The sequence below is a fragment of the Ammospiza caudacuta genome, chromosome 4 (genome assembly GCF_027887145.1).
Source record: "Ammospiza caudacuta isolate bAmmCau1 chromosome 4, bAmmCau1.pri, whole genome shotgun sequence".
NCBI classification, from domain to species: Eukaryota; Metazoa; Chordata; class Aves; order Passeriformes; family Passerellidae; genus Ammospiza; species Ammospiza caudacuta.
Window position 1 is genome coordinate 43,849,386 of NC_080596.1, and position 14,005 is coordinate 43,863,390.

The window sequence follows — 14,005 nt, forward strand, 5'->3', positions numbered from 1 at the left end:
TACGTGAAGTTTTATTTTTTGTCATGAACAAAGCATAACCTTAATTTCTCAAAAGGAATAATAATTCTCTTGTTTACATTTCTGTCACTCAAAGAAAAAAAAGTTCTGCCTTCCTGCTCTATTTTGTGTTAAGAACAAATGATAATAAATACAATTCCCTGCTGATTTTTTTCCCTTTTTCCTCAGTTCTTTCTTGCTTAAAATGCCTGTCAGTACTTTTAACAGCTCCTTGTATCTCCAACAAGACTGGCCTTAGGCTGTAGCTTGACAGAGACACCCAGGATACCTCTGTCACTTCATAGGTGGCAGCTGTCACCATCCCAATATTCCTTTTGCTAGGAAATGTATGTAGCTACTTGGACTTTCTCTAGATGTTGTAAAGGCAACATAAGATGTCTCAGCATGGAGCTGTTACATGATCCAACTTTTTCACAGTTTAGAAATAACATGAAAAGTTTGTCCTACAGTTACAGCAAATTTGGTACTTACATTTATGGTGCTTTTTATAAAAATATTGATTTTTTACTATGCAGTTGTTAGCACAGGATAAAATAGAAAAAGTATGCAAAATATCGTGTTTAAAAGAAAATGGAAAACTCTACACATGTTGTTATCTTGTTGTTGTATTCCATATTTCTAAAGTCCCAAACATATTTCTAAAGTCTCTTACCTTCTCAGCAATATTTCTTGGGGGCAGTTCTTCACAGCACAGACTTCTTCTTCTTCTTCTTCTTCTTCTTCTTCTTCTTCTTCTTCTTCTCCTACTATATATACATGACACCTCATTTTCCTCACAGCCACCTTTACCTATATATCTACATTCCGGGAATGACTCACTATGTCATCAAACTTCACAAACCAAAATTAACAAGGATTTTTTGAAGACAATTAATCTAGCCACCGACTCCAGCATTAACAATTGTAAAAAAACATACATGCTTAATTACATCAATTTCTCTGAGACAATGATCAGTAATGTCCCATCAATGTTTTAAGAAAGGAACCTCTCTCAAAAAAAAAAAAAAAAAAAAAAAACAAAAAAAAAAAAACAAAAAAAACAAAAAAACAAAACAAAAAAAAAACCAAAAAAACCAAAAAAACAAAAAAAAAAACAGCAAAAAAAAACCACCCCAAACAAACAAAAAAAAACCCCCAAAAAAACAAACAAGAAATAAACCCTTGGTAAATCACTTCTCTGGACCAAAAAAATGAAAGTAATTTCGGAAGAGACTATAGACTTAAAATTTTTCCCTCTACTTGTGACACAAGGAAAGCTGGCAGTGCTGGGAGATTGGATGTTGCCCTTATAACAATGTTACATAAGGAGTCAATATTTGCTTACTCTCCAGTGAATGAAATTAACTATGGGGATTTTAAGTAGTATAATTCTTTTGGATACACTTCAAATTTAAAACCATGACAGCATTAATGATCCTTAGACTCTGTTCAGAGCTATTTTATGGAAGAAATTTTGAAATTTCAATACTATCAGTAATTTTATGACCACTTATGTTTCAACATGACACATTCTATTTTTTTTCTCTATTGTGGAAGTTTACATTTGTCAGCACCAACCCTAAAGGCCAGTCTGTGACTGACAAAGAGATGGCTTAAGGTCCTTGAGATCCCTTCTACCTCCTGAGGGTCTAACAAGCAGCCAAATTACTTTCTTGCCCATGTTACCCTGTAATTTAAAAATCCTTACTGCCTTATTTTAACTGGGCTCCAAATTCTAATCACTGAATCTTATTTTAAGTAAATAATTTTTAAAATCTTATTTTAATTGAAAACTAAAGCTGAAGACCAGACCTCTGAGTCCTTCTGAGACTGGATACAAAGGCTCTTGCCTCCATTCCAGCTCTTCTGCATTCAAGCTTGGCATACAGTTACTGTTACCACTCTTTCTCTATTTAGGAACACTGAGATATTATTTAAGAGCCAATAAAATCCACAATGAAAAAAAATTCCATATTTGTCCATCCATGCATTTGGTAAGCACAATGACAAATTAGTTGATTTGATACCATGGGACAAGGGTAAAGTCAAAGACTTTGCCAGTGGGATGTTTGTACATAGCAGATTATACTAATTACCTTGTAGGGACAAATTTAAATTCTAAGTATTAACTCTTGTTAATCCCAGGTGGGAAAGATAAAACATTTCTATAAAGAAAGAAGCAAGAGTAAGTAGGTTGCACAGAGAAGCACTGGATTTGAACGCTTATTATATGTTTACAGATCTGTATCCTCCAGGGCTGTATATATCCCCATGTAACAGAAATAATTGTTCAATGAACTCATTCTATGGGAAATGGCTTTGAAAAGACACCTGGTATTTCTGTGGATGTTGTTGTGGTGTGGTGCCACAGACACTGTGTGTTGCTGCAAAATCATTCCCTCACTTTTCATGAAGGCCTTACAAAATCACCCCACTGTACAGATTCAGGGTCCCCTCGCTGTCTCCCAGCTTCACAACCCATAATGAGCTACTTGGAGGCTAAAAAACTTTATTCCAAAAAGAAAAGAACACTATGACCTGAGCTACGATGTATTCTCAATTCCATCATGCTACTGAGATTTAAACATAAGCAAGCAGACATGATAGCAGGCAGAATCTCAGGACCAGATCTTTGGCCTTCAGCTATATGGAAGACTAATTAAACCCACAACAGTTTAGAGCATCTCAGGCTTTGGCTCATTGCCACTTTCAGAGTCAGGAAACAAAAGCTAATGCCTTACGGCTTCCGTCTTCTTTCTCCAGCCTCTATGTCTGCCAAAGACTTGGATCATCTTAATTTACTATCTTGCTTGTGTTGGATTTTTCCTTTAAGCCTTTAACTGGCTTTTGTCTTGAGACCTTGCAAAGCACTTTAAAATCTGTTGTATAAGCCCTCTTTTTAGGTGTTTTGAAAAAGAAAAAGAGTTTTAGTTTGGTAGGATCGAGCAGTGGACTGAGCAACTGAATGTGGCTTTCTTTGTAGCAATATTAGTAGGATGGAAAGAAGAAAGAGACCAAAGAGGGCAGGAGAAAAGAATACTGCTGTTAGGAAATAAGAGAAAAGGCAACAAAAAATGTTTAGCTATAAGAATGTGGAATTTAACACGGTGTATTTATGGACTTGCAATATTATGCATCTATATACTTCTCAATTACTCCTTTCAGCTGGCCTTGTTAGACCTATGACTTTCACTTCTCATGCAATCTGTATAATTTCTTTAATTAGATACACTGAGGTCAGAGGCTTAAGCTTTTAAAGGATTAGACACTTACATAGATAGTGATAACAACTGTAGTTGCATTAGGTAAGATTAATCACTTTTTCTGAAGAGACATGAGTTTCATATTTTATGGAACAAGTGAAGTTCAACTGAAAGAAGAATAAAACTTCCCAAAAGGCAAATTGCTTCAAAATTGTTCAATAAGGGATTCTTTTGCTTTCTTTAAAGTATGATGTTAGATTGCATCTCAGATAAAATATCAGACTCCATGGATCTTAAGTGTTTGATCCTGTATTCCAAACACAAATGAGGACTACTTTCACTAACACTAACTTGTTTTAGTACTTGATCTCCCAAAACTTTGTGATTTCCTTTTTTTCTTACACTACAGCTAATTAAGAGTTTAGGATCCATTGCCAGAAGTCTATTACTATTTCATTGCCTAAAAGTGTTACACTGGTAGTAATAATTAAAAAGTATAAGCATGATATTAAAGCCCATAGATGGCAAGTCTACTTATAAACTCAGGTGTACTATGTGAGTTTTTAAATATATTTACCATAATAATCTGTATTAATAACAATTTTAGTGCATTTAAAGTGGGATTAAAATACATTTGGGGATGATGCTGTGCAAGATCAGGAGTTTGACTTGATGATCTTTGTGTTTCCCTTCTAACTCAGCATATTCTGTCATTCTGTGATCATCTGTTATGTAGTTCCTTACTGCACTGTTCAGATTTTATTGTTAGTGCTTACCCTTATGGCTTTCTCAGCTAATATCTTTGGAATGGATTGCAATTATAAAGCATAAGAGAAAAGATAAGTTTATAAATCTGTAGTCTGTACCAATCTCAGCACAGACTTTTCCTCCCAAGTTTCAGGAGGAAAAGTCATGGCAGTTGCCATGACTTGATCAACTGTTTATGCTAAAAAATTTTATGTGCACAGTCAATCCCTTATATCACTTACTAAGATTTTAAAGTTTAGCATGCTACCAATTACTAAGAATTGGCTGTGGCAAGAAATCTCTCAAGCTCTAAGAGTAACCTTGGGAGGCATCCCCGCTCAAGGGGAGACCTGGTGTGCAGCCAGCCACCATGCCAGAGAGCCCAGGGGGCCCTGGGCTGTCTGCTGTTTATGGAGTAAAATGATTGACTTAGAGTCACATTTGAGTACCAGCAAGGCATCTGAGTCTCTGTGGCTAACAGCTCTTGGCTACCGCGCTGCCATCTGTCCCCCAAACTCCAGAGTGAACTGGATGAGGTCACCACTGTCCCCACTGGTGGCTACGGTTTATGGGCACTGGAGGGGTGTGCTACCTAACAAGGCTGATCTTGTTACACCCAACTCCCAGCAACCCTTCCCTTTGGAGGAGCCCGACCTTACTGCTCCCTGGCCCCTAGGTGCAAACAATATCCACAAGATTGCATAGTCAGAGATGTTTGGGGCAATGTCTTCACGGCGAAGTTGCAGATTCCTCCCTCAAACTGAGTTAACACTTAACCTAAAGTCTGCAAACCTTAACTGAAGACAGAATAAAAGGTTCCCTTTCTATGCAATTGTAACTTCCCACTGGTTAGCAAGCAATTCACCATTTTTCTCCTTCTCTTCTGTATAACAGTAAATTTTAATTATTCTCTGTCAAGCAAAATGGTTTCAGTGAGCAAGAATAAGGGAATCTTCTAACTTCCCCATTACAGCAGTTAGAATTGGCATGTAAGATAGGACTGGTAAATTCAGAACCCTTCAGGCAGGTATGAGAGAGTACAAATGAATTATCTACCTACCTTTAGCTAAAATGGGAAGGCATTTCTTCTCTCTCTTGGGGTTAGTCTATTAGATGTTCTTTAAAATACCTGGTGGAGTTTTCAGGCAGGAAGCCCAAAGCTCTACTTCTACCTATTATATTCCCAGTAAAATGTATTTTAATAAAGTCTGATAATGTTTCAGGTTTACATAGTCATAAGCATGCATAGGGACAGAATTTCACTGGTTAGGAAATTTTATCATTAAAAAAATACACAATAATGGGCTCACAGCATCTCCAGGATTAGACAATAACGGAACAGGACTTTTAGATATTTCATATGTGGGTTTACATTTTTAGAGGAATAGAGGATTTCATTATTATCCTTATGTTTCTGATACACTTCACAAAATTGCACAGATTAGCTGCTGAGATTTTAGAAAGAACTGCAGAAGGCAAATTTTTACCTTTAGAATTATTTCAGGGCCTTATGAATTTTCTTACCAATACCAATCAATGAAAAATATCAAGTGGTGCCCCTTAAGTCACCAGTTTAAATTAAAATATTCAAATGTATATCAGAGCATTAACTGGTATAATGAGGAGTCCTTATTTATTTTCTACTGTCTTCAAACATTTCTATGTATTTGTGTTATTCCATGGAGATACCAGAACATAAACCTACTTTTGGAAAAAGTTACCTGAGTTTTTGACAAGTGGCAAAATTAATAATGCAAGTCTTGTGATTTAAAAACCCAGTAAGTTGGAGATATAAAACCGTGTTCATAAAAACTAATCACATTTCTAAAATGCAGGATGTAAAAGCATTTTATGTCTTTTTGGTAACTAAGATGAAGGGTAGTATTCTTGAAATTGCAAGGTCATATTTTAGATAGTTAGAATTTTATTATTGAAGTTGAGGTTTTGTCAATTAAGCATACTTAGTACAACTGCTAGTTACATCATGCATCAAAGCTTCTTATCCAACTTTTTCCTGCCAAAAGATTTCTAGTCCTGCAGGGTATATGCTTCATGCATCACAAACTAGATATTTCTGCTCACAGTGGGAAAGAGAGGTTTTTAAGAAACTTAAGTTTCTTTGCAATTAAAACCAAAACCAAATAAACAAGAAAAAAACAACAACAAAAAAAACCCAAACCAAACCAAACCAAACCAAAAATAAAAAAAAAACCAAAAAAACAAAAAAAAAAAACCCAAAGAAAACCCAAAACTAAGAAGGGTTTATCTCTCTCCCTACGCCCTTTACATCCCATAGGAAATCTACAAATCTTGGGTATGTTCTTTTGTCTTTCCATAGTAGTATATTATTCCTGCTGCTTCTCCTTCCCCTGCAGCCTATGATCCTGCACATCCAGACCAGCAACATCTGGGGTTTTTTCTAACTAGTATCACCAGGGTTCTAAAAGGAAGAGGAATGGCAGTGAGCAGGAAAGGGGCATTGAGTTTTGCTGTACACTTGCTTGCTTCAGTGCAAAAGGCTGGGCTTGAGGTTTGAGGGGATTGCATACAATCAATCTCAAACTAAGGCCATGAGGCTACCAGCTAGTGAGTTTGAGGAAAGATTGGCAGGCTGAATGAAAAAGGGGATTAACTCAGCTGCTCAGTAAAAGTGAATTGCTACTTTGTGTGGAATAGTTAAGTAATACAGGAGTGGGAAAGAAGAAAGAAAAAGGTGAGCCCAGAGATCAAAGATCATCCAGAGTTAGGGTCTCCCTTTCTCCCTGCTGATAGAAATATGTTGTCTTTGGTAAGTAGAGAATTCAGACTCTTACCAGAGGTGAATACAGTCAAAATTGGGAAACAAAAGTTGACTTTTCTCACAGGGGAACAATAAAAAGCTCTGTCACAGACAGGTTTCCCATTTTCCAAAGAACTTACTTACCCAGAAGATTGAATAAAGAGAGACTAGAAATTGAAAAGACCTTATCAGATTCCCAGGCAAATACCTCTCATCCTTTCCTGCTCCCTACCATGCAATATCCTAGGGGTTCCCTGTGAAAGAGAGCTGCCTGTCCTTTACACTTCTACCAACAAAATCTTTTTATGCTCTGTAGAATATTTTTCTGATTATGTTTCTGCCTTTCAGAGTGATAAAAACTCAGTAAACACAGAAGAACAGGTTTCTGTTAGCAACTTCACACACACACACTTACGTGTGTGTGACACAAATCTTTTGTGTCAGGATCCTGCCATCCTTCAAATATGTTGCTAAGCAAACCAAACCAAATTTCAGGGGAGTCTGATGCCTGAAAGTGTCAGGAATTCTGTTTTGGATTTCATACAAATCCAAAGCTTTTAACAAGTTGCTGTGTATTAGTCTATCAAGGGACCTCATTTACAGCACTTTGAAGAATGATTTGCATCTATCAAGTTAGTACTACTTTCTTCAGCTATATGAATTGTCTTGAAGACCCCCTACCCAAGTAGCAGTGAGACCTGCATGTTCAGTATGACAGAGACAGTAAAATAATATGTTTCAGCCAACGAGATCTACCCTCCTAACTAATAGGTAGCCAGTTTTAGCTAACCAACCTTTTCCAGTCTGACTGTGATCAGTTCTGCTCTACTGATTGGCTACAACCAGTCATCCGTTTTATTTATGGAAGCCCACTGAAGAAAATAAAGTTTCCCAGGCATAAATAGGAAGTGTTTACAGAGATACATGAATTCTAGGATGACTTCATAATTGAAATTGTGACAAAACTGAGGAGACACAAAAGCAGCAACTCACATTCAATTTCACAACTTTTCAAGCAATATTTGATACAGAGTCTTCAATAAATGCTCTATATTATTACATTATTAAAATCACTGGGCCACTGTATGTATTATTATTAAATATAGTTTTATAAAATATTTTTTTAAGACTCCTGTCAAACAACATTTTCCAAATGCTCTTTCTGAATAACTGCCTACCATGAGTGAGTTAAATGCATTGGGCTACACTGGTGTGAAACTCAGTGTTATAATTCACTGTTTAAAAATTGCTGCTGTGTTTCTATGTTTAGCTGCAAGATATTTCTTTGCAAATATATGTAAACACACATAAAAATAATTATTACAATAAAAATGAGATTGAATCCTTTTAAAAATCATATGCTAGAAAAAGGAGACTCTGTGACTAAGAAAAAAAATAAAAACTAACTATACTTTAGTATTTAATAAAAGTTGAACTTTTTAATTTCCCTCTTCTACTTTACAAAATCAGCATACTTCTGTCTATAAAAAGAGAAAAAAAAACTGAACTGTGCTTGTTACCTGAGCTAGGCAAAATACAAAACAAACTGAGATCACTACTCTTCAAAGGAGATTAGGATAATTACAATAACCTTAAAGTCAGGGGTTTTGCTGATAAAGTCTGTTGGTTTTTTTTTTTACTTTTAGCCATCTGTCTGTCCCTGAACTGGTGTGCACAGTCAAGTTATTAGGGTGGCTCTGTAGGTTCTCTTTAATGAAATCTTGCAGGGATGAACACAGAGGATGCAATTATCTTTAGCTGAACATACATGTTGTTACATCCAGGAGAAAACAACTGTGATAAAAAAAAACAGAAACCTTGCAGAGTCAAGTTTCAATAAGCAAAAAATAGTTATGCAGTGCCAAGCATATCTTTATGGTTAATCCTATGCTTGTTCCCATTCCACATATGCCCTGTGACAGGGGTTTATATTCACACAGTGGCTGTTCTGATCTGTCACACTGATTAGGTGATCTGGATGCCAGTGGGAACACAGGACCATGACACAGTCCATGTGTAACCACATTCAAGGGTATTTATTCCCTACAGGCTAACTGTTTAATTTCAAAGGGCAGATATTTTTTATCACCCTGGCCCCTTCCTTTCCTGGTGACTTATAATTTCTTTCAATGCGTAGGTTAATTAAAAACTCCTATATTGGGTTTTCATGCCAGGGATTTTGCAGTGAGACTTCAGGGGTGGGTTCATCAAGATGCTTCTAGAAGCTTCCTCTGTGTCCATTGCAGCCAATGCCAGACAGCTCCAAGACAAACCTGTCGCTGGCCAAGGCTGAGCCCATCAGCATCAGTGGCAAAGCCTCTTTTTTAGAAGGGGGAAAAAGAAAATAGCAGCAGAACAGCAGCTTGAGTGAGGAGTGAGAATACGAGTGAGAAACAGCTCTGCAGACACCAAGGTCAGTGCAGAAGCAGGGAGAGGAGGTGCTCCAGGCACCAGAGCTGGGATTCCCCTGCAGCCTGAGGTGAAGATCATGGGCACACAGCTGTGCCCCTACAGCCCATGGAGGATCTTATGCCAGAGCAGGTGGGAGGATGACTGAAAGAGGCTGTGACCCTGTGGAAACCCTGTGGTGCAGCTTGTTCCAGGCCAGTGGGGAAGAGGAAGCAGAGAAAATCAGGAGTGAAGTAGTTCCTGAGAGGATGGGAGGGGTGGGGGAAAGGCATTTGAAAATTTGGGTTTATTTATCATTATCCTACTCTGATACACTTGGTAGTAAATTAAAATCATTTCCTCAAGTCAGGCTTTTACCTGTAATGATAATCTGTAAGAGGAGGCTTCCTGTTCTTATCCTGATCCATGAGCTTTTTTCTGCTTTCTCTCACCTGTCCAGCTGAGAAGAGTGATAGAGTATCTTTCATGGGCACCTGGTTTCCAGCCAGGGTCAACCCACTACACCTCCCCCATTGTTCTGTTCAAAGTGCTGCCTTCACTCTCTCTTTATGTGCCCATGTATTTTTCCCGAATTGTTTTTCTTTTTTATTCATCTATACCCTTAGCTTGTAGTCCTCACTGCACTCCTTTCACCTAGCAGAGAAAGTCTTATAAACACCTGCAATTTTCCACCTCATTTTAGTCCCAATCCCAATGCCAAAATGGTCTCCCAGTAGCAAGCAGAGGGAGTATTCTTTACCTCTTTGTCCTTTTGTTGCTTATTTCTTGCATATGTTTCGTACAGAGAAAATCCTAATTGAATTTAGCATATCATAGTACTATGACTCTTCTTTGATGCACTGAGATTCAGACAAGAGCTTGTTTTCATGAGGGTGGAGAAAGACACCATATGTGATCCAAAATGTGTAGATAACGGATGTTGTAAAGTGTCATGACAAAACAGTTCTCAATTTCATTTCTATTTGATATCTAGTCAAACCAACATTTATCTATAGTCCCTGTAAGCAAAAGATTTGTCATTTTGGCAAATGAGGATGATCAGTATGGATGATTTTTCACATAATTTCACTTTTATAGACTTCTATCATCACTATCTGAATGTTTCAGACGAAATGATACTGCAGAAAAACAAGCAATGGAAAACATATTCTTATAAGGGTATGATAAAAAGCAACCTTGAAAGTAATCAATAAATGCTCCTTCATTCACCTTTAGTATGCCATATGCGTGGAGAATTTCCATGCAGAAGACAGGATGGACCGTCTGACCGGATCTTCTCTAATCCTTCATCAGTTTGCCTCTTTTGTGTAATTTACACTATTTATGTCATGCCAATAAAAATCTGTAGGCCACACCATAAAGCTTTGTTGTCTGTATATTGATAGAATGATGGCAATTGGCAGGCCTTAGCATTTTCACTATAATATTCCTTATTTCTGTCATAAACCCCTAACAGGCTTTTTTCATCCATATGTCCCTGTGTAAACTAATAATCCTGAACATTTCTCTCCACATTATATTATTCATGAGCATGAAAGAATCTAAACACAGTGAGTTTCTTCACCTCCCGTGAAAATGAATTACCATCAACATCCAGAGACCCAGGAAAGAGGGCTCCATCTGGAAAGAAAAATACATTGCTGCTTGGTTAAAAACAACTACTTATGTTAACACAATAGCTGAAATTGTGTTAGAACAACTCCAGAGGAGGGCCACTGAGGGTGGCCAGATCAGAGGGATGAAGCACCTCTCCTGTGAGAAAAGGCTGAAAGAACTGTGATTGTTCAGCCCGGAAAAGCAAAGGCTTTGGGATGACCTAATTGTGGCCTTCCAGTACTTGAAGAGATCTTACAGGAAAGATGGGGCAAGGTTATTTGCAAGAGCAGGTGGTGACAGGACAACGGAGAATGGGTTCAACCTGAAAGAGTGTACATTTAGATTAGATATTAGGAGAAAATTATTTTTTGGGATTGAGGTGAGGCACTGGGCAGGTTCCTCAGCAGTGCTGTGGATGCTGCATCCCTGGAGGTGCTCAAGGCCAGGCTGGATGGAGCTCTGAGCAGCCTGGTCTAGCAGAAGGTGCCCCTGTCCATGATGGGGGGTTGGAATGAGATGATAATCAAGGTCCCTTTTCAACACAAACCACAAAAAATTATAAAACAGAACTAATGTTCGTTTTCACCAGACAACAAAATTTTTCCATGATATTTGATCTTCAGAATAAAAAAGCCTTAATATCTAATTACACATTCTATCAGAAATAGGAAAAATAGCTATTGAAAAAGCATATATTGAAAATTGCTTGCCTGAACAGCATTCTCAAGTTCCTACTGATGGAATAAAAAGCTAATTTAATTATTCTATTAGTCATTTTTTTCACATTTCAACTTTCGTGGTGGTAATTTTAATTTTCACAGATACTTGAAAAAAACAGGAACAAAGAAAAACAAAATCAAATTATAGTTTTTTGCATTGATTAGAAGTTTTTTCTGTTCTTTTAACTGTTTCAGCATTTGTCCAATAATGACTCAATGAAATAACGTGCAGTAGGGGTTGTGATATTAACTGACACATTGCAAACAAAACATTTAAGGGAGGTTTCACTGTTTATATTTGAAAGAGTCCTTAGAAGTCAAGAGCAAAACTTCTGTTGATTTTGATAGAAACAGAACTGATCCCATGCTCAGTGACTTGCATCAGAAAATTATCAAGATTGTACCACAACACTGCTACCTTGTGGCATGACATGGAGCAAAATCATTATTGCTTTTGTGACATGCCTCTCCCTTCTCTAACAGGGATGCCATGTGTCACAAACTGCTAACGCCTCACCTTACACTTGAAGGTATGATTCCCTTTCGACTGTAAGTCTTTATATGACAATTAGTGGAAATCTGTGCCTATTTTACTCATTTTATTGACTACAAAGTTTTAAAAGAGGATGCCAAATCACTTTCCCCTTATGATTCCAATTCATAATCTATTAGTTCTTAAAGATGTTAATCATGTTGCAAAACTTTGTAATGCTGATGTTAGGAAAAAGGATATAGTTTTCCAGTAATGACCTGAACAAGTTGGGAACTAGTTTGTATATCACAGATAAAAATACCCTTCCTTACTCCACTATATTTATGTCTCATTAGTTTATGGACCTAAAGCCCTCCAGGGACTGTCACTCACAAATCCATCTAATGTTTATGAGCTCTAAATTTTGCATTTGGATCTCTAATTTATCCAATAGATATGGAAAATCATACAGATAGAAAATTCCCCAGTGCCTACAAAGCTCTAGGTTTTAATAGAGAGAGCAGAAATAGCATAAGCATAATGTTTAATATAAGCATGATGCTTAGCACATTAGTGGCAAGCTAAGTGTCGCACCTAGGAGGGAAGACATTCACTGTATTTCAGGGAAGTGGAATAGCATTCCTCCCAGGATTCTTGCCTTGTAATGACAGAGAGTGTTAATGCCATCCACTTCCTATTGAAGAAGTTTTTTAATGGAACATTGCCAAAACAGGCAAGTGAGGATCAGCTATTTTCTGTTAGCTCTAAACACGGGGGACCAAGGGGGCACAGTCATTTCTCCACACACATTATCAAAACAACTTGTTTTTATTGGCAAGCCCTATCCAAACAGGCCAACCATAAACGTACAATAATGGCAGAAGTTCAGCACACATTACTCCAAAATTTAAACCCATACAGAGGACTGTTATTACTACTCTACTATCTGAAACTTCTGTTAAGCATACATAGATTTAACTATTCGTTCAACTTCCTACAGCAGCACACTTGATGCAGTTGATGGATTCCAAAACAAGTATCTTTCCTACTGATGTCGATGATCATACAGCCTCAAAACCACTATTGAGGTGTCTATAAAATAAAATATAAAATTGATTTATTAATCCAAAAAGAGAGCTATGTCCTAACAGAATGCATGTAGCCACACTCTTAAGTTTAGGAAACTGAACTGGAAACAGAATTTTGCCAAGAGAAAAACTTTAGGAATGGATAAGAAGATAAGGGATAAGCATTTAGCAAGACTCTAAAAAGGCTGATCATCAGCAGTAGTGTCTTAACAGTGAATGCTACACAAAAATTCCCAATAGTCACAACAATTCTGAAATTTGCTTGAAATAAAAATACTGTTTATACTTAAATCCTCCTGTCCTGGCCAGAGGAATTCAATGAGATAATAATGCCTCTACTTCATGATTACCTGGGCTTTAGCTGTGTATAAGATCATTTTTCATACCAAATAAAAAATTCAAACTAAATGGGATTGACCTCACAGAAACTCTTTAACTGAGTGTTTTTTTCACTACAAAGGTGATATGTGTTACAGAAGTATTCAGTAGTATTTAAGGTATTTTCCCATTTCCCATTTCTGTTTTATACTCCCATTGATCACAAAGATATAACTGAGTATATATTTCCTGGATAATTAAATATTTTGGCTTTCTTTCTGTTGGTTTGTTTTGTTTTGTTTTTTTTATTTTGGTTTTTAAAAAATTATTATTTTATTTACCTGGTAATGATATGCCTGCAATGTTTCACTTTTATTCTCAGTTCAGTGCTGTGAACCAGGAGATAGATATTTATATTATTGTTCTGCCTGCTCTGTGTTAAGATGAATTCAGATGTAGTATAACTGCCCTGATAAATGTATTGTGAGTTCCATAACATGCATAATATGCACTTCTATACCATATCTCTTGGAATTAATATTGAAGGTAGTGGATTAGGTGTTTTATAAAAGTAGCATTTGTAATAAAATTTGTTGGCAGTAGCAACCTAACAGCAGCTGGGGTTTTATAAAGAGCACATAATGATGATTCATTGCAGTAAGTACATGTGGATTCCT